The sequence below is a fragment of the Artemia sp. Qi Xiang Cuo genome, chromosome 13 (assembly GCF_049724085.1).
Source record: "Artemia sp. Qi Xiang Cuo chromosome 13, ASM4972408v1, whole genome shotgun sequence".
Taxonomy (NCBI): domain Eukaryota; kingdom Metazoa; phylum Arthropoda; class Branchiopoda; order Anostraca; family Artemiidae; genus Artemia; species Artemia sp. Qi Xiang Cuo.
In genome coordinates, this window is record NC_142806.1 from 16,601,656 (window position 1) to 16,622,554 (window position 20,899).

The 20,899-nt window shown below is 35.6% G+C and overlaps 1 long non-coding RNA gene across 1 annotated transcript in view; it reads left to right on the forward strand.

The window, feature by feature from the left end:
- LOC148945010 (uncharacterized) overlaps positions 1 to 14,391 on the forward strand; it is a 540,330-nt gene extending 525,939 nt beyond the window's left edge. Inside the window, exons 2-3 of the long non-coding RNA XR_016142750.1 lie at positions 440 to 589; positions 14,136 to 14,391. This is a non-coding gene — a long non-coding RNA (uncharacterized LOC148945010). The remainder of the gene's footprint in view (positions 1 to 439; positions 590 to 14,135) is intronic.
- Positions 14,392 to 20,899: the final 6,508 nt, after the last annotated feature.

Consider the following 20,899-nt stretch of genomic DNA (forward strand, 5'->3'; position numbering starts at 1 on the left):
TAATTACTAGGAATCATTCTAAGAATTGCCTCTCTAATGAAAGAGGTAGAAGCATATGTGTTTATCAAACAAGGTAAATTTAGAAAACACTCAATCTTAAGACAGCGCAAAGTAGGAAATTCACCAGAATTCTCTGTGTCATGAAATTTTAAGCTGTATAAAGAAAGGTACTGGTCTGGCGATCCTCAAAGGCTGGTATTCTCGTTTAAATGCTCGCTATTATTAGAGCAAAAAAACTTTTGGGGTTACCCAGGACTATTCAGTTGCATTTGTTTGACCTAAGGTATGATAATCATACCTTTAGAAATCAGACAGTAAATCATACTATGATTTACTGTCTGATTTCTAAATACAAATTCGGGAATTTTGTCAATTTATAAGCTTTTAAGTCCAGTGCAATGCTCAGGGCAAATCAACTGGTTTATTATTCTTTTTTTAGTGAAACTTAAAGTAATCTTCTTTGTCCCTCAAATATTGTCATGTATCCATCGTTTAATGATGCCAATTCCACAAAATGGTCCATCCCCTTAATTTTCTGTAGTTTCAGCAGAAGAAGTTGACGTGGTTTCCACCTACAACTCCTGGATCAGTAAGTTTTTTTTTTCTTTCTTTCTTTTTTCTAAAATAAAAACGCTTAGTTTTTAAGTGATTTGGGGACTCAAGTTCAAATCTGTTTTGAAATTTTCTTTAAAATCGTCTATTTCTCATAGTTTTTTGTACTCTGATGCAGAGGTGTAGCTAGACTATTTTTATTGAGGGGATAGGGGGCATTTGATATCCTTCAGAGGAAAGGAGTGATGGAAAATTTGTGAAAAAGACAAGCCTAAATGTGTCTTCAAGGTGCGTGAAAACTTTTTTTGGAGAATTATTTTTTAATGAATGCTGAACACCCAATGAAAAAAAGTAAAGAGGGCATGTTCCTTGCCCTAAGTCTTCAAGAGCACATTTTTCTTCAAGCGGTAGTGAAGAAAAGTTGCTATGTAACAAACACGCTACGGTACTTACGGTACTACGGTACTAATAACATAAAATCAGCTGGACTTTTTGGCTAAACAATATTATGTTTCTAACAATGACTGTTATGCTTACTAGCTATGTTGTACTACTTAAACATGTGACTAGAAATCATAAGAATATGACTACTATAGTTACCAATGATAATAAGACTGTGATGAATAGAGTTTTTTTCTTGCAATCATGAACCTTTTTTTTGGGGGGGGGGTTCCAAATGAGAATAGATTTTAAGAGGTATTTATGCAACTTTGAGAATTGTGCTTTAATCCTCCTGATTTTTTTTAATGATGATAACACTAGTGACAAGTGAAGACATACATAAAGCAGTGAACTTTGTAGCCATAGCGATTATACTTGCCTTGTTTAAGCTATTTATCTTAGTGAAATACCATCCTGACTCTCAACATATATAACAGCTTCTGTGACAGTTTAAAAAAAAATATACTAATTTTATTTGGATATTCTTCACTGATTCCTCCACGAATGAGAATAATAGAGAGAGCACGTTTTAGAAAAGATGATGGCTTTATCGATCATTCTACAAAAAAATATGTTACATTTAAGTTATTACCAAAAAAAAAACACTATGCAAAGGAAATGTCCGTCTATAAGCCTTATAGAGCAAGAAGGGAATCTAAAATTTTAATAGATTTTAATTCAGCTATTCTTAGAAATGGGTTAATCAAATTGGTTAGGAGAGAAATGATTGCAATTATAATGTTTGAGAGGAAATTTTCGCTAGTGGGAGATACGCTACCTAGAGTATTTTCCGGCAACAGGGGAGTAAAACAGGATGATACTTTATCATCTAAATTAGTTTCTTTTATTTAAACAATCTGCAACCGCTTCAGATGAAAATGGAAGATTTTTGTTACCACTAAGGACGACGAGTATTTAGTACATAGCCTGATAAATTTATTCCACAAGTACATTAAAGAACAAAATAATTACACCTAAAAAAATAAGACTGGTAACGTCATTAAGATAAGAGGTAACGTTATTAATAGTTTTGGTAATGGAGGTCTAGAAAGCTAAATAAGATTGGTTTTATATTTTGTATTAATTTAATTTTTTCACAAAACAAGTTTTTGAAAGAAAGGTAATGACCTCAAAGAAAAGTATTAAACCAAAAGTGAGCCAAAATAAAGTCAAATAATTTTTCAAGCGTAAAACAACCAGCTATCACCATCATTAAAAAATAAAACCCAAACTGACCAGAAATCACACTAAATAACCGATTCAAACTCAAAACGAGCAAAAATTAAACTGGAAAACAAGCAGAAATTAACCTGGATAGGGCTGATAACCCCCAAGTCTTCTCAAGGCAAAACATAATTTGCACTTTACTGAAACAATAATAAACTTCGATCTTCAGTTTAATATACATATACTGATATTTGTTCCTTAAAGTCTTAATAATTTTGTATTAACGTTATTAACGTTAACGATAACATTTGTATTAACGTAATGTATTAACGTTAATACAGTGAAATTTTTTAATGTATTTTGTATATACTGTTTCATATACTTTTACTAGACATTACATACTTCTTGAAATTTTTATCTTAATGCTCTTACCCTTACAAGTATTTGCAATAGAAGTAGTAGTTGGATTAGTACTGGTAGTAGTAGAAGTAGTAAATGTAGTAGTGGTAGTAGTATTTTGCACATAGGCCTATTGCCTTTTGGTCAATTGATCTTCCAATTTAAGCATGGAAACTCCAACTTAATACACAAATCCATTCTTAAGATAAGCTGTTTTGACAATCTGAACACCCATAGTATCTTTTAATTTATTTCCAATTTCCCCTGAACATTCTCTCAAATTTTCATTTTCCTCGACTTAGCCTTAACAGTACTAGTATAATAGTAGTAGTAGTAGCATTAGAAGTAGCAATAGTAGTGTTGTATTAGCAGTTTTAGTAACAGTAGTAGAAGCAGTATTTATAACAGTAGTAGCATGTACATATTGTCCTTAGGCAAGTTAAACCCCTCCGCCCTGAATGATGCCACGGAAATTTCATCTTGATACCATAAACCGTTCCGAAAATATTGTTGAAGTGCCCTTTTAACGCTTTTTCATTTTAACACTCTTAGCCTTACAAGCAAAGTCGTCACTTACCAAAATATTTTTTCTTGGTGGGGGGGGGGGAGGACCAAGGGACTCTACAGACTATTTATTGTCAATAATTAGCATAACATCCTTTATGAATATAATACGCAAAATCGCTGCACTAGTCGGTAAAACCGCTGCATTTACCGACCAAGGGTCAGACTTCGGTACATATCATGTCATTCTTTTGATAATATTTATTTAACCAAATGAAAAATTATGGCACCATTTGTCAAATCGCGGCAGGAATCGATAAATGTGGAGCGTTTACCGATCAACTTCGAGACTCGTGTTGATAACATGTCAGATTTTCATCGTCTTTATTTAACCGAACCAAGAATTTTAGCGGCATCAGAAAAATCGTGGCGCTTCTTGAAATGATTTTACTGACATATTTTTCACAGAGTGACAAATAGCATTGGGGGGAGGTCCCCCATACCTGAAGGCCCTGTTTACAAGTAGTTGCATGAGTTAAAAGCTATTTACTACTAGTTTCTACCATTGACGCCAGCTATTTCGGCTATAATAAATCTTAATCCAGAGTCACCTGGAGTGCCCGGGAGTGAGGTTTCCATATTACCCAAGTGTCCATATTGACCCAGTCTCGCCTCTGTAGAAACATGCCCCTTTGAAAAGGATCTTATTCTCGTTATACCCAAAAGTAAACAGGAGTGGGGTGCGGCCTCAAGCGTCCATATTGGCCCGGTCTCCCCTTTGTAGAAACATACCCCATTGAAAGGGATCTTGTTCTCGTTAGGCACAAAATAGTCAGCGACCAATCAAAGTTTTTATTCAAATACATATTTAACACTGTCTCTTTTGGGAATAACTGTTTTAATTGTTGCACTTGTTGCATATATATATGAGCCCTTTTTTGTGTTACAGAAAATATTTTTATTGATTTTCTTAATTACAGTGATCGGAATTACTATCAAAAAGCTAGTTAACTGAGTTACTTAACTGATAAGCAAAGTGTTACAGTTTATATTCTACTTGAAGGCAGCAATATTTTTTTGTTGAAAGGGATTATTAAGGATGAAAGGGATTTGACGCCTTTTTCATTTTAATACTATTAGCCTTTCAAGCAGGGTCGTCACCGGCTAAAATGTTTGAAGGGGGAGGATTAAGGAATTTTAAGGACCTTGCTCTCGTTTGACTCAAAATACAGTCAGTAACCAATTAAAGTTTTGATTTTAATAGCCTTTTAACACTGTCTCTTTTGAGAATAACATAATATCTTTTGGTGCATAAGAGGCTTTTTTCGTTCCTGTCTACTGGTGCTTCAATTGGAAGCGGTTCTGTTCTGTCTGATCACCAGTATGGCTTCCGACCTAAACTCTCTACTGCATGTGCTCTAGTTGACGTTACAGAATTCGTGCGTGTTAACATAGAAAAGGGTCGTTGTGTTCTAGGACTATTTTCTTGATTTTTATAAAGCTTTCGACATGGTAGATCATTTTGTCTTACTGGGAAAACTGTTTACTTGGAGTTTGGGGAATTGCCTTTGAATGGTTTAAATCTACCTGTCTAATAGATCTCAGTATGTGTGTTACGATGGGAAATATTCTGATCTAGCTTCGGTTTCCAAAGGGGTACCTCAAGGCTCAGTTTTGGGACCACTCCTCTTTCTTCTTTATATTAATGACCTTCCTCCATCTCCCAACCTTGATACCCACACTGTTTAGTTTTTAGATGATAGTAATTTTTTTGTGGTTTCTAATGATTTGCCCTCTGCTGTTGCTAAGGCTCAGCTTCTGCTCAACCATGTGCGTGATTGGTGTGAGCAGAACGGGATGCTGTTGAATAGCTCTAAGAGTATCATTATTCATTTTCAAACCCCATACTACATGTCTGAACCTTCCCCAACAATCTTTGTTTTTTATGTACTGATATAATTCCTCAGTGCTCTTGTGTTAAACTTCTTGTTGTGCACGTTGATTGTTTTCTTTCTTTCAAAACTTATATTTCCTATACACATTCTATAATTTCTCGTCAAGTGTCTATGCTTTATCGTGCCAATCAATTTCTTCCTCCCGATGATTTGCTTTCTCTTTACTATGCATTTGTCCTTCCTTATCTTTCTTGTTGCTGCACTGTATGGGGCAATACTAACTATTCTTCCCTTCGGCAACTCCGAACAGCACAGAATAGAGCGGTGAAGGCAACGCTCCGCCTTCACCGACTCTATCCTACAGCTGATCTTTACAGTGATACAGGTCTAGATGCCTTAGATGTGGTTATCAAGAAGCAGAACCTAAAACTAGCTCATCGAGCCTTCAATTTCTCGCTTACTCCAAACGTCTTATCCTACTTTGATCTAGCATCAACACGTAAGTTCCAGACTTTGCTTCGGAGCTCCGTTCACCAATTTCGGCTGTCTAAAAGGGTATCCTCAGCAGCTCAGAGGTCACCAATTTATAGAGCAGTTGCTCTTTGGAACTCTATTCCCAGTGAACTTTCTATTATCAAAAACTCTTCTTCCCTTTGCAGAAAAATATTCTCTAAGGCTTGAAGTAATTTCGTTTTTTTTCTTTATTCATTTTGCTTTATCTATTTTTTCCGCTTTACTTTATATAATTTTTTTCTTTTCTCCTCTCTTATTATGTTGAATGAGATTTGAACCCCGTTGTTTAATAATATTATTAATGGTTTGGAATTTTAATAAATTAAAGGCTATTTTCAGTTTGGATAAAATTAAGTCAAAGGTTTTTGTTTAGTAGTTGTTTGTTTGTTTTTTTTGGTTGATTTTTCTCATATTTTGTATATCTTTTATACTCACTGTTTTATTTTTTTCCTTCCCTGATTTGTTTTGTGTCGGTTTTGTGATTGATACGAGGTCCTCTACAAGCTATGCTTCTTGGGACCTCTAACGGTTAGGTGTATTTATGTATTTATTGTAGTATTTAATAAATTGAATTGAATAAATTGAATTGTTGCACTTGTTGCATATATATGAGTCCTTTTTTGTGGTACAGAAAATACTTTTATTGATTTTTTTAATTACAGGGGTCGGAATTACTATCAAAAAGCTAGTTAACTGAGTTACTTAACTGATAAGCAAAGTGTTACAGTTTATATTCTACTTAAAGGCAGCAATTTTTTTTTTGTTTTAAGGGATTATTAAGGATGAAAGGGATTTGACGCCTTTTTCATTTTAATGCTCTTAGCCTTTCAAGCAGGGTCGTCAATAGCTAAAATGTTTGACGCGGGAGGATTAAGGGATTTTAAGAACCTTGTTCTCGTTTGACTCAAAATACAGCCAGTAACCTATTTTTATTTTAATAGCCATTTAACACTGTCTCTTTTGGGAATAACTGTTTTATTGTTGCACTTGTTGCATATATATGAGCCCTTTTTTGTGTTACAGAAAATACTTTTATTGATCTTTTTAATTACAGGAGTTACTTAAGTGATATGCAAAGTTTTACAGTTTATATTCTATTTGAAGGCAGCAATATTTTTTGTTTTGGCTGGGATTTCAGTGGATTACATGGGTACACCTCGCAATAAAGAAACCGAAATATCAAGGAGGCACACTTTTGCCTCTATAAAGAGGCGACCCACCACAATGTTAAGCGATTTCAGATCCTAGAGGTCGCAGAGAGACGGCGGTAATCGCATTTTGTAGCCCAAGCTCAAACTAAGAAACTTGCAAAATTTCATCCTCCTCCGACTTTATCTTCATGGGGTAAACTGGGCCGGAAGTTTGGACCCTCCCACCACAGCCCCCCGTTAACGTTGTCCGATTGGGCTGAAATTTAGAGGTTAAGCTTTCCTCGGGCCCGGGAGCTTATCCTCGAAATTTCAGCTCAATCCGATCACTCCTTCCCTGTTTTCAAAAAACCAAATATAGCCACTTAAAGTTCATCTCTTTTTTTTTTTCTTAGCCACGCCTACAGGCCACAGTTGGCAACGGATCCGGTTGAATTAGGACTCATTTGAAGCATAATTCGACCTGGTAGGTCCTTTTGATATTTTCAGACCGAAAAAATTATCCCCCGAATTTACATTTACGAAAAACCTCGTTTTCCTATATTAGCCCATGTTAATTTTTCCCACCACAACCCCCCCTTTAACGTTGTTCTGATCGGGCTGAAATTTAGAGGATAAGCTTTCCTGGGGCCTGGGAGCTTATCCTCGAAATTTCAGCTCAATCTAATCACTCCTTCCCTGTTTTCCAAAAACCACATATCAAGATTTTTGGGAATTTGCTTGCGTCGAAAATAGCTTCAATTTGCTAAACAACAATTACTATTGTGTTTGTATAGTCCAGCGGCTGATACTCCCGACTTTCAGGCGAAAAACCCGGGTTCGATTCACTATCAGAGCAACTTTTTTATATACTTTGAAAAGAAACTCAGTTTCTTTTTTAAATTATTTGAAAAAAATTACGTTTTCTAAAGAGTTAAAGAGGCTGAGTTACAAGGTCGAACCTTAAAACGTACAGGGATTAGGAGGCACAGTTGGGGGGCTGTTAAAGAAGCTGAGTCACAAGTTCGAACCTTAAAACGTACAGGGATTAGGAGGCACCCTGTACAACGTGATTTGAGTGTTCAGGAATTAAAAGCCTTAACACAAGAATGTTCAAGAGCAGGAGGTTTGGGGGGCGGCAGCCCCCCAACTTTAACTCCTGACACGATCAGCTAACAGTTAGTCAAGCAATAATAAGTAATAAACTGTACAAAAACGTGCAGAAATTATTTGAAAAAAACTACGTTTTCTAAAGAGTTAAAGAGGCTGAGTTACAAGGTCGAACCTTAAAACGTACAGGGATTAGGAGGCACAGTTGGGGGGCTACCACCCCCAAACCCCCGCTTTCGCAGCCTTTAAATATAAAAAAAATTTCTTTAAACTGAAAGTAAGGAGCGACATTAAAACTTAAAACGAACAGAAATTATTCCGTATATGAAAGAGGCTGTGCCCTCCTCAACGCCTCGCTCTTTACGCTAAAGTTTTTATTGTTTAAAAAAAGAGTTGTGAGAAAGTCAAACTTTAGCGTAAAGAGCGAGGCGTTGAGGAGGGCACAGCCTCTTTCATATACGGAATAATTTCTGTTCGTTTTAAGTTTTAATGTCGCTCCTTACTTTCAGTTTAAAGAAATTTTTTTTTATATTTAAAGGCTGCGAAAGCGGGGGTTTGGGGGTGGTAGCCCCCCAACTGTGCCTCCTAATCCCTGTACGTTTTAAGGTTCGACCTTGTAACTCAGCCTCTTTAACTCTTTAGAAAACGTAGTTTTTTTCAAATAATTGTACAAAGAAGTGAGGAGCTTAATCAAATAAGATTTTTTCCGGCTTTTTTCTTCTTAATTGTTCCGAATAGGAGTGGTCACTCTTTACATAGCTGCTCGGTGTTGACTATTCAAGCTTATGTCTTTGTTGCTTGTTTGTTTTTAGCCATAAAGTCAAAAACCAACCTGTTCTAATACCTTTTGTCATTTGAACAGGAAACTTGTAAATCACCTTTCTAGGGGTTGTGGTGACTAGTCAAATTTAGCTTCTTAGGACTTTGATACCGTGATAACTACCGCTTGACTGTTGTAGATATTGCAAGATACCAGCTCCCTATTGTATTGATGGTATCTATCCTAACACTCTGTTGATGATTGGTGGCCGTCACTGACTATTGAAAAGAATGTCATCTTATTATGGGTGTTTTCTATTTTATGGAAGAGCCACCTATGCAACTGACTGAATGCCAGTAATAATGGGTATCATCTAATAATTAAAACTTCCGTTCTGTCCAAACAATAACGCCTACTCTGGAATATTATTTATTTAATTTTACTTTATTTAATGTACACAAAAAGGATCTTACTAAGTTTAAAGGAAGAAGAAGACGAAGAAAAAAATACAAGTGTAGTTAAAACTTTTAGTTCTGATTTCATGGGCGCCCATAAGGGGGTCAAGGGGGAGTGCCAGCCACCCTGGCTGATTGAAGATGAAATATATTTGTATTTATTTAAAAAAAACTTTCCACAGAATAAGTTTTCAAAGAAAAGTAAAGACCTCTGTTATTTTTTTTATTGTTGATAACCCCCATGCCTTCTCAAGACCAGAAAATAACTTAGGCTTTACTGAAAAAAAAATGACCGTGGATTGTCGGTTTATTATACCTATGCTGATATTTATTCCTTAAAGTAAAAAATGGGTAAAAAAGTGATTAATTTTTTTTTACTTATTTAAGTAAAAAAAGTGAAAACATTTAAACATATTTTGTTTTCAGTAAAGCCCAAATTATGTTCTGGTCTTGAGAAGGCATGGGTGTTATCGGCTCTACTAATGTTAATTTTTGCTCATTTCGAGTTTGACTCGGCTATGTATTCTAATTTCTGTTCATTTTGAGTTTCATTTATTTATTGATAGTGATTTGTGGTAGTTTTACCGTTAGATGATTACTTGAATTCATTTCTGCCTATTTTTGGCTTAATGGAGCTCTTTATTTTTCTTTGAAAAGCTTGTTTTGTGGAAAAAGCATTTTTAGATGAATTGCTGTTCGTTTTTTATTGACAGTCATTTTCATGAAAAAAAATAAAATTGTATATCTTTTCTTTTTTTCTATAAGAATCCATAGTTCGGCATAATTGTGGGGGTTTGACATGCCCAATATCCCTAAAGACATAGTTGCTCGACCGTTCTACTGTGCTGAACAAAATAGTTGTCTCAAAATTTTGACTAGATGTGTTTGGGAAATAAGTCGGCTTGAGACCCTAGAACTTTTAATTTCGAATTGAATTAGCTTCTTTAAATGTTTCAATTAAATTTCTAGCTAATATAGAGTGGTGCTGCCTATGATATTACTTATATGTCTTTTTGAAAACCTGCATGTATACAGTTTTTTCGTACTTTAACGTACTTTAAAAGTAGTCAACTGAAGACTATGAATATGATTTTTGAAAAAGGGGAAAAACCCTCCATAAGAAAGGTGAAGAAGATTGAGTGTGGTAATTATAGAGACATTAGCCTGGTTTCTGTAGGAAGCTTCTGTAGCTAGAAGTTTCTGTAGGTTTCTGTAGGAAGGTTTCTGTGGAAAGGTTGACATTTTAGACTTAGAGATGCCATAGATAAAGTTTTAAGAGAAGAATAGTGGGGTTTTATGAAAGATAGGGGATGCATTGACCAAAGTATGAAGGATTCAGCTGTTAGAAGACTTTAGTCAAGGTCCTATTCTTGTATGGTATTAATAATAAAAAAAACTTTCCGAAAAATAAGTTTTTTCAAAGAAAAGTAAGGATTATTTTAAACTTAAGATTAGCAGATACAAATATCTGTTAAAATTCAAACTCAAAACGACCATAGATTATTATTAAAGAATAAATGAAACCCAAAACGAACAGAAATTAAATAAACAATCATACCTGTATGAATTGGAACGCCCCCTGAACACTTCCTAAAAGTTTCAGCTTAATACTCTTAGCGTCATTAGTTACAGTAACTGTAGTTGTAGTACTAAAAGTATACAAAAGTACATAACTGTAGTTGTAGTACGACAACTTAAAGGTATACTTGGCTAGTTCAAAATCTCCCACAACGTACTCTTAAAGATCTAACTTAATAACTTAATCTAACTTAATAAGTTGTTCTTGAGATATTGCCTTGTCACCTTCTTGAAAGTTTACGTGCTCATAGTTTGTTCTGATTTAGTGCAACGTCCGCCTAAATATTTCTTATATTTGATTACTGAAGAGATTGATGTATTCTTTTTGGGCTATCGGCTACAAAATGGCGGTCTCACAATCTCGATCGAATGTGTTCGGGGAAAAGAGGATATCAAGGATAGGGGGATTGGGGCTATTTTCTCTACATCACACTTGACTCTTAAAATGGAACTAGAACTATGCTTTTCCGATCAAGTGAGCCTCCACTAAAGTTCACAAGACCATTTCTTCATAAGAACCTTACACCCCCCGGGCATAGCTTAAAACCCTTATCCCTATACTCTGGGGGGATGCTTCAACCCTAAAGGCCGTGTTATGAGATCTTCCGACTATTTTTGAACAAATGGCTATTTTAAAATTTCTATCAGATACATATGAGAGAAATTTGAATTGGGGGGTGGTATAGCTGCCTTCCGATAATTTTTAATCTTAAAAATGGCTTTCAACTTCCTATTTCCAATCCAATGAGCCCCCTCTAAAGTTTACATGACCACCGTTTCCGGAAAAACCTTAAATGCCGTCGAGGCATACCTTACAACCCTTGCCCTGAGGACTGTGAGGGGGTTCTCATCCTCAAAGACATAATTTTTGGACTTTTAAACTACGTCAAACAAAATAACTATCTCGAAATTTTGACTGGAAGAGCTTGGGGAGATGATGGGCGTGGGGGGATGGTTGCCCTCCAATAACTTTTGACTATTAAAGAAGGCACTAACCCTTTCAATTGCCAACTGACAGCCCTTTTCGAAGTTTTAAGACAACAAACGGCCATCTTAAAATTTCTATCAGATACGTTTTGGGAAAATACGACGTGTCTGTGTGTATGGGGGGGGGGGAGGGGGTATTTTCCATCTGATTACTTTGACTCTTTAAAAGAGCACTATAACTTCTGATTACCAATTCAAACCTTACATCCCCCGGGGCATAGCTTAAAACCCTTATCCCCATACTCTGAGGGGGGGGGGCTGTGTCAACCCCAAAGGCCCTGTTATGAGATATTTGGACAATTTTTGAACAAATGGCTATCTTAAAATTTCTATCGGATGCATTGGGGAAAAATATGACGTGGGGTGGGGGGGGTATAGCTGCCCCCTGATAAATTTGAATCTTAAAAATGGCTCTTTAACTTCCAATTTCCAATCCAATGAGCCCTCTCCGAAGTTTACACGACCCCCGTTTTCGGAAAAACCTTAAATGCCGTCGGGGCATACCTTACAACCCTTGCCCTGATGACTCTGAGGGGGTTCTCATCCTCAAAGACATAATTTCTGGACTTTTAAACTGCGTCAAACAAAATAAATATCTCGAAATTTTGACTAGATGTGCTTGGGGAGAGGATAGGCGTGGGGGGATGGTTGCTCTCCAATCGATTTCGACTATTAAAGAAGGCACTAGCTCTTTCAATTACCAACAGACTGAGCGCTTTTTGAAGTTTCTACGACAACAAATGGCCATCTTAAAATTTCTATCAGATGCGTTTCGGGAAAATAAGACGTGTGTGTGGGGGGGGGGGGGTGTTTGCTTTCTGATCACTTTGAATCTTAAAAAGAGCATTATAAATTCTGATTACCAATTCAATGAGTCCTCTTTAAAGTTTATACGACCACCATTTCTATAAAAAAAAACCTTATATGCGCCCAGGGCGTAACTTACAACCCTTGACCCGAGGGCTGTATGGGGGGAGGGGTGGTATTTTCGAAAACATAATTTCTGGACCTTTCAACTACACTGAACAAAATGGCTATCTAAAATATTATAATTGAATGTGTTTGAAGAAATGATTGATGTACGGGGGGCTGGATGAACTCCAATCACTTTTGAATGTTAAGAAGGCCAGTAGGAATTCTGTGAAAGTTGGGGGGGGGGTGGCCTTCTCAAAGTTATAATTTTCGGTCCTTTAAACTATGCTCAACAAAATGGCTATCTCAAAAGTTTGATCGGATGTGTTTGGGGAATTGATTTACTTGGGGGAGGGGGAGCTGGTTGCCCTCTATGAGCTCTTTTGAAGTTCCTATGCCATTTCTTTCTATAAGAAGTTAAAAAGTGACTGTTGAAAAGGCAAGTAGAACTTCTGGTTAGCAATCAAATGAGCCACCTCTGAGGCTTATACGACCACCCTTTCTATAACAAACCTTATATCCCCACAGGGCATAACTTATAACCCTTGCTCTGAGGTTTGTGGGAGGGGGGGTTGTCTTTCTCAAAATCATAATTTCTGGACCTTTAAACTATGCTGAACAAAATGGCTATCTCAAAATTTTGATCGGATGTGTTCAGGGAAGTGATTGACGTGGGGGAGGGGGAGCTGGTTGACCTCCATGAGCTCTTTTGAAGTTCCTATGACATTTCTTTCTATAAGAAGTGCCCTTATCTAAAAAGATAATATATTGTGCTCACATTGCTCTTTACTTAGGCAGCGCTATGGCACTGCCCATGATATTTTGTCTTGAGATTTCAATTATACAACACTGGAAGTGCCGATTAGACCAGGTAAGCCCCCTCTAAAATTCAGCCTATGGGCACACCTGTCTGATTTAAATGTCCAGCTTAACCCCTGTTAACACTTGAGTTTTTTGCTCCTCATCCATCGTTTTCATATTGCGGATTTTTCAGCTTAAAAACCAAAACAACTCGCCTCTGACCAGTGGAATATAATTTAGTGTTTCGCTATGGGCTCGTAAAAAGAAACCGATAAATTTCTTAGATCCCCATAGTCTGTCACATTCCAGAACCTAAAAAGAGTATTGAACTGGAAAGTCAAGACTCTAAAATTACAGTCCACGGGCTTAAAAGAGCTTGAAACAGCATGAAACCACTTACCTCAAACTGATAGAGTATAATCTGTAATTTTGCTACACGGGTTCTATAAAAATAACTGTTAAATTCCATCAAGTCCCATAGTCTGTCACTTACCGGAACCTAAGATTAGTATAAAAAAACGCAGAATTATAGTCTTCAGACTCAAAAAGAGCTTTAACACAGCTTATGCTGCAGCAAAACATATCCACTATAGTGTGCTGCATGTATCTATCACATTTTTTTTTTATTAGTGTAAGGCAATCAAAAAATCTTATCTCTAAATTATGTTCATTTTCTGATTTAGATTTATTTTTTTTAGTAGACCGAAATAGAAAGAATAAAACAACTTGAAACGTAAAAAATTACGCTGAACTATTTAAAACCATAAAAACAAACAAAGGCTCACTAAGGTCAGTTTTGGCTGAAGGGTTTTTGCCCTTGGGTGCCTTTGTTCCATCTTCCTCCTTGGTAGTCTTTCAATTTTATTTTAGGTACAAGCTATTTTTTTCAAACTATTTCTATTCCGAATTTTCACTCCCTTTTGTTTTCTTTCAGGGATACATTCTTACGCCGTTCTCTATGGTCTATTGACTACTTATATTCCGTGATTTGAGTTATAGATGGCGACACTTAAACACAATCACAGGACATAACAGTATAGACCGTTTTGGACTAAAATCAGGATATTTTACAATGCACCATTTCAAAAGGAAGTCCAGCTCAGAGTTGACAGTGTTCGCTTCACAAGCACAAGAATCAGTACTATTTATATTTTGAAGACACTAGTAATATTAAATCTGTTACAACTTTGTGTGAGTCTTGTGTTATAAACTAGAACCGCTGTCTTCTTTTTCTAAACTAGAGCCCTGCTACTAATGCTACGACTTCTACTACAACTACTGCTACTACTGAACCTAAGGGTACTAAGGTAAAGCCTTCCAGGAAGTTCCAACTAAATCGAAACAAACTATATGCATACAGGTTTTCAATAAGAGCATATAAGCAATATTTTAGGTAAAGATTAGAATATTAAGCTAAAACTTTCAGGGCATATTGAGGTGATTGTTGAACTAATTAATACTGCTACGATTGCTGCTTCTACAGAGGCTAAAGATATTAAGGTTAAAGTTTCAGAGAATATTGAGGGGGGGGGTGTTGAACTAGTTCTAAACACACTATGAGCATATAGATTTTCAAAACGTGGCAACAGAAACAACTCGAGAACGGCTGGCATTGTTAAATTAAGACTTTTAGGATAAGCTGTGGTGGATTTTGAACTAATCAAAAAGTAGCATGTCCATACTACTAATACTACTATTAAGATAACTGTAACTGGAGAGACTAGTGGTATTAAGGTAAAACTTTCACGGTATTTTTTGAGTTTCAACTAAATCTAAATAAAATATACATACAGGTTTTCGAAAGGCATACCAGCATAAACAATAATTTAGGATAGGATTAGAGAATTAATTTGAAACTTTCAGGGTATCTTGAGGGAGGTGTTTATCTAAACAAAAGGCGCTATGTGCATTTTTCCACTATTGCTACCACTAATTTAGACACAAGCTATTCTTTTGTAATTAAGTTGAAACAGATTTACTGACTGCTCATATACAGGGTTTCCGGACTGTTGGTTGAGTGCTAGAATTTGCCATATTTGTATGCTACGTGGCGGCTTTCTGAGCTACAGTCAAATTTTTTTTTACAGATATCGTGGCTTTTGCCGCGACATACGCACGGTCCCTTTAATGGTACTTAGATTCGTTTTTATGGCAATATTTTAATGTTTTTTTAATATAAAAAAATAGTAATGGCTTTAGGCCTCACAAACTGGGAGGGGCAAGTTATACAAAAATTATAATTGTTGCAATTTTTTAGTTCTACTAGCACAATACTACTAGGACTAGTACTAGTACTAAATCTACTAGTACAATAACTCAAAGGAAATTTAAGCATAAAGATTATCTTTCCGAGTGTTTTAAAAAATCAATTTTATTAATAACCCTTGTAAAGATGAATACATATCTCTTTAGGAAATTTTTATGATAAAAAGCACAATTTTAGGAAAATTTCTTGTCTCTGCCTACTACCCATGTATCAAGCGATCAATTTTGATCTTCTTTTTTGATTGCCTTTGAGCCCTTGAAGTTCCGACTTCCTTTCAATCTTTTCTTACAGCCTATTTTTTGCAGCCTATCTATTTTTTCTTGAATTCTATCTTCATCTTATTAAGTTTTGACAACCTACCATACTTTATCTTTGAAACTTAAGGGCCAGACATACGCAGCCTTTTGTGCATTGATTTCAGCAGCTATGGGGGCAAACAATAGCGGTACAAAAACAGTACACTTTGTACACAATTTTCAAAACTAAATGTCATGGACAACAGTTGTCAACCACATTTTATCAATATTTTTTTTACTGATCTCAAATTAGATCTTTTGATTTTCCTGCTGGAGAAAAGGAAACGACTGACGATTAAAACACCTCAGGAAGAACTTTTTTTTATTTTTTGATCCTGACGAAATTCAGTACCGGCTGAAAATTCGCACCGCAAAGTGAAAAATTTCAAGCTTTAATTGCTGCTGTTTTCTTTGCAATTTGTTACCAATTTGGCAAATCCGTGCCAAAATATCTAAGTGTTTCCGGCCCTTTAGCTGTCTTTCATTATAACTCATAGCAGTCAGATATCATCACAATTTTCGTAAAACTTCTTGTTTGGTGCATGGTCTTTCAAATGAGTACTAAAAAACATCCATTCCTCTGAAGAAACTTTTAGTGGTATTTCATATTTTAAATTGCTACCTTGTGTCTATTCTCTAATCAATATCTATTACAACCATGACTACAATCTTCGACTATCTGTCATCCTTCATCCGCAGAACGTGCCTTAGTCATCTCAACCTTTCTTTCATTATAGCCCTAGAAAGCGGGATTGAACCACACTTTTCGTGTAGCTTACTGTTTGAGATCCGGTCAGTCAGCCGGTTGACCAAGACAATCTGTAGGCAATTTCTCTGGAAAACATGTAGCAAATCTTCATCCGCTTTTCCCGAGCGCCAATGCTTCAGAGTCATATTTGACCACTGTCTTCACTGTAACTTCCAAAATTCTAATCCTGGTTTGCAGACTTATTTTGCTATTCTTCTAAACCTTTTTTAACTGCGAAAAAACACACTGAGCCTTCGCTATTCTAATTTTAAAATCTTTACTGCTCCCACCATCTTTACTAATAATACTACAAAGGCAAGTGAAGCTGTCCACCTCATCAATATTTTATTTACCCAACAATACCTTTTGCTATGCTCCTTAAGACACAGTACATCAAAATGATCCATATAAAAGGGGATAGAACACAGCCCTGCTAAAATCTTGATTTAATATAAAACCAGCTGCTAACCTCATTTCCTACCTTAACCACAGCATATTTATTCTCGTGCATAGCACTAATCACTTTAATGTATTTGTCTGAAATCATAGGCAGCGCAATAGCACTGCCTAAGTAAAAAACGATGTTGGCACAATGTGTTATTTAATTTATTTTATTTTTTTAGACCAGGGCACTTCGTATCGAAAGAGTTGTCGTAGAAACTTCGAAAAGGGCTCATTCGATTGAAAATTGGAGTGGCTTGTGCCCTTTTTTGTTCAGGTTGATTTCCAGACAGAAATTATGTTTTTGAAGAGGACACTCCCCCACAACCCTCAGGTTGTAAGTTATGCCCTTGGGGCATATAACATTTTTATAGAAAGCGTTGTCGTAGAAACTTCAAAAAGAGCTCATTCAATAGGAAATTCAAAGAGCTAGTGCCCTTTTTAATAGTCGAAAGTGATTGGAGGGCAACTAAACCCCCTCTCACGCCCACCTTTTCCCAAACACATCCAATCAAAATTTTTAGATAGCCATTTTATTAAACGTAGTTGAAAGTTCTGAAAACTATATCTTTGAGGATGAAAAGCCCCACAGCCATCAGGGCAAGGGTTATAAGTTATGCCCTGGGGGCACAGAAGGTTTTCATAGAAAGCGTTGTCGTAGAAACTTCAAAATAGGCTCATTCGATTGGAAATGGAATTCGATTTGTGCTCTAAATGTTTTCACTTTTATAACTTTAAGAAATCAAAAATTAATTAAGATTTTAAGGAATAAATATCAGCATATGTGTTTTAAACTGACAATGCACATTTTTTTCAATAAATTCATTTGAATTTTTTTTTTCAGGAAAGTACAAATAATATTCTGGCTCTTAGAAATCATATGGCTTAGAACCCTACTCAGATTAATTTCCACTCGTTTTGAGTTTAACTTATTTTATTTCTGTTCGTTTTTGGTTTCATTTATTTATTGATACTTATTTGTGGTAGTTTTATGCTTGGTAGATTATTTGATTCTATTTTTGTTCATTTTTGGTTTCATGGAGTTCTTTACTTTTTTTGAAAAACTTATTTTGTGAAAAAAGTTTTTTTTGATTAATACCATACAAGGATGAAACCTTTGCTAAAGTTCTTCTACCAAAAGAATCGAACGCTTGCTCATAATCTATGAAACTGAGGACCCAAGGTGTTTGACAACTCAGGCACTTCTCAATTATTAATCTAAGAGTAAATTTTTTTAGGAATGAGTAAAAAAGATTAAAAATTAATAAAATAGCTAGCTCAAAATTTTGACCGGACGCCTTTGGGGGAAAATGGGCGTGGAAGGGTTGGCTAGTCACCTTTCAATCTTTTTTATTCACTGAAAAAGGGCATAGAGACTCTTAATTTCAGCACTAATGAGCCTTCTCCTGAAATTCTAGAACCGTTGGTTTGATACGATCATCCTGGAAAAAAAAACGCCTCCGTCTGTTCTGGAATAATTTCAAACTTTCTCGTTTTTGGAGATGGGAACTTGATACAGTTGAGATTTCCGGTACGCCTAATTTGATTGTACGATTTTCATTGAGATTACTTGACTATTTGGGGGTATTTTCCCTGTTTTTCAATAATCACGCAAATTTCCTCAGTCTCTTTGCTTTCGATGGGTAACAGTAAACTTGATTAATCTTTTATATTTGGAATCAACACAAAAAGCCAAATTTTGATATATCTATCAATATCAAAATCTCATGTTTTAGAGTTTCAGCTACTACTGAGCTGAGCTGCTCCTTCTGGAGTTTCTAATTGTTTAGATTGAAAATCCTCCCGATTTCTGGTTTAGTACCAAGCTAAAGCCATCATCATTTAAACGCTTTTGAATAAATACGCGTGTGAGCTGATAACATAACAGTAATCCCATATTATGGGAAGACAATGATCCCATATTAGCTTATTGATATTGAAGTTGAAATATAATACAATTTTTAATGAGGAGTTTTAAGGTTTTATCGATTTTCATGGGATCGATCGCTTAACACTACCCTCTTCCCCAAATCCTAAAATTAAAAAGACAGTCAAAAAATCGAAGATCTTGAAACCAGTAGTCATACAGGATACCGCTGTTTGTTTCGTTCAAGAGTGTTTAACAGAATATTTCAAACATTATTTAGCCAGATAGGTCAAATAAAATTGTTACTGAATATATTCAGGAGTTTTTTTCTTGACGTTTACCTTTTATCAGATATTTTTAGTCCCTTTCAGTTTAACCCCTTCCTCACCCCCCCCCCCTAACTTAATTCTTGGATATAATCTAAGTTCATATGTAAAAGTTGTTGTTTTTTATTTGGCATTATGAACAGCTGCTGGTGAGAGATATGCTAACTACAAAATGGTGGAAACAGTCAAAATGATTTAATTTTAGTTTATAGAAAAGGCTATGCCCAGATTTCAATAACGTAAATTAGATAAAAGACTATCCTTCTTGTTGTTCGTACTCTTTGTTTTTGAAAAAAAATGTTTTTGAGGAAAACTTTTATTGAAAAATTGTTTTTTTGCATTCAGTGAAAAAATTAATACGGCAATTTACTCCCCCCTAGAACTTGAAAGGCACATTTTGCCCCTCCCCCTCTCTATTTTTGTATTTAATACCAATTCAATGCATCATTTGAGGGGGGGAGTTGTTAAACCTTAAGCGAATTTGAAAATCAATAGGTTGTAATTTATAAAATAGCTTTTAAATAAATAGAATAAAAAATAGCTTTTTAGTGCAATGACAATAGAAAAATGGTAAATTGTCTAAATGATGCATGTTTAAAAAAAAATTTCTTTGTAGGTTTTGGTTCAAGAAAAACAGCTTTAATAAGGATAATCGATAAACTTGTGCATATGTATTTGGAAACAACTGCATATCTCGACTGCTTTTACTGCTTCCGGTTTTACGTCCCATTTTTCTAGAAAAGGAATTGTCTGAACGTCGTTTTACCACAAAAGCCAATCATGCAACGTTGAAAGTCAACATTCAGAGATAAGACGATTTTGCTTGTAGTTGCATCTCGTATAAGTTGTTTTTTTCTGTCATATCAGAAGTCAGTTGAGGAGAGCTAGCTATTCCGAAATGAAAAAAATCCTTTGACAAAGAACGCTTAAAAGTGAAATCTTAGCACTAAGATCTTACATGTTATGGCGTTCTTTTGAAAACATCTTTCATCATTCTCCTCTGATGATCAGCGGTCTAAGAACAATGATGAGTATATCATCAAAGTTTTCTCATCATTGTTCTATATGGTAGAAAGATGGCGTCTTTCACACTTTTTGCTAACATCAGTGAGCTGTAAGATTATAGAAGAAAAATGAGTTAAAAGAACGGAAATCTTTGCAGACAGATGTGAAATCTTAGATGTAAGATCTTAATGCAAAAGAACGGCCCTATTTTAAGGAGAATTTATAGCTGTGGTCTGAAATCAGAGTTATCTTCATTCAAGACTTATAGCTGAACTGTACAGCTGAACAGCTGTACTGTGACAGCGGTACAGCTGAACTGTGGAATCCATGTTTGTTTAGTTTCCTTTCGTTTAATAAGAGAACCAGTTGTCGTCTAGTTATTTGCTGTTGGATTGCAACTTTTATTGATTTTGTAATTAAGGTAAGGTTAACACGCTTCTTTGTATTACATCTATAGCTAGTCATACTTGTAATACGTTCAATGGGCTTTGTTTTAGTCACCTTATTGTTTCTTTACTTGACGTTTTTGCGTGACCATAACCTCCAAATAATAAGCCATGTTCCTGGGGTGGGGCGGAATGGGGAAGTACCCCATTCCACCCCGCATTATTTTAATCTGACCAGTCGTTAAAACTGGGTCAGTAACTTTTCTTAATTTATTTTCAGATGGTCCGAGTGTATAAGAGAAAGACAAACAGACAATCATAGTCTACTGAGGTGATGAACAATGCTGTTGTAGCGGTTATTTC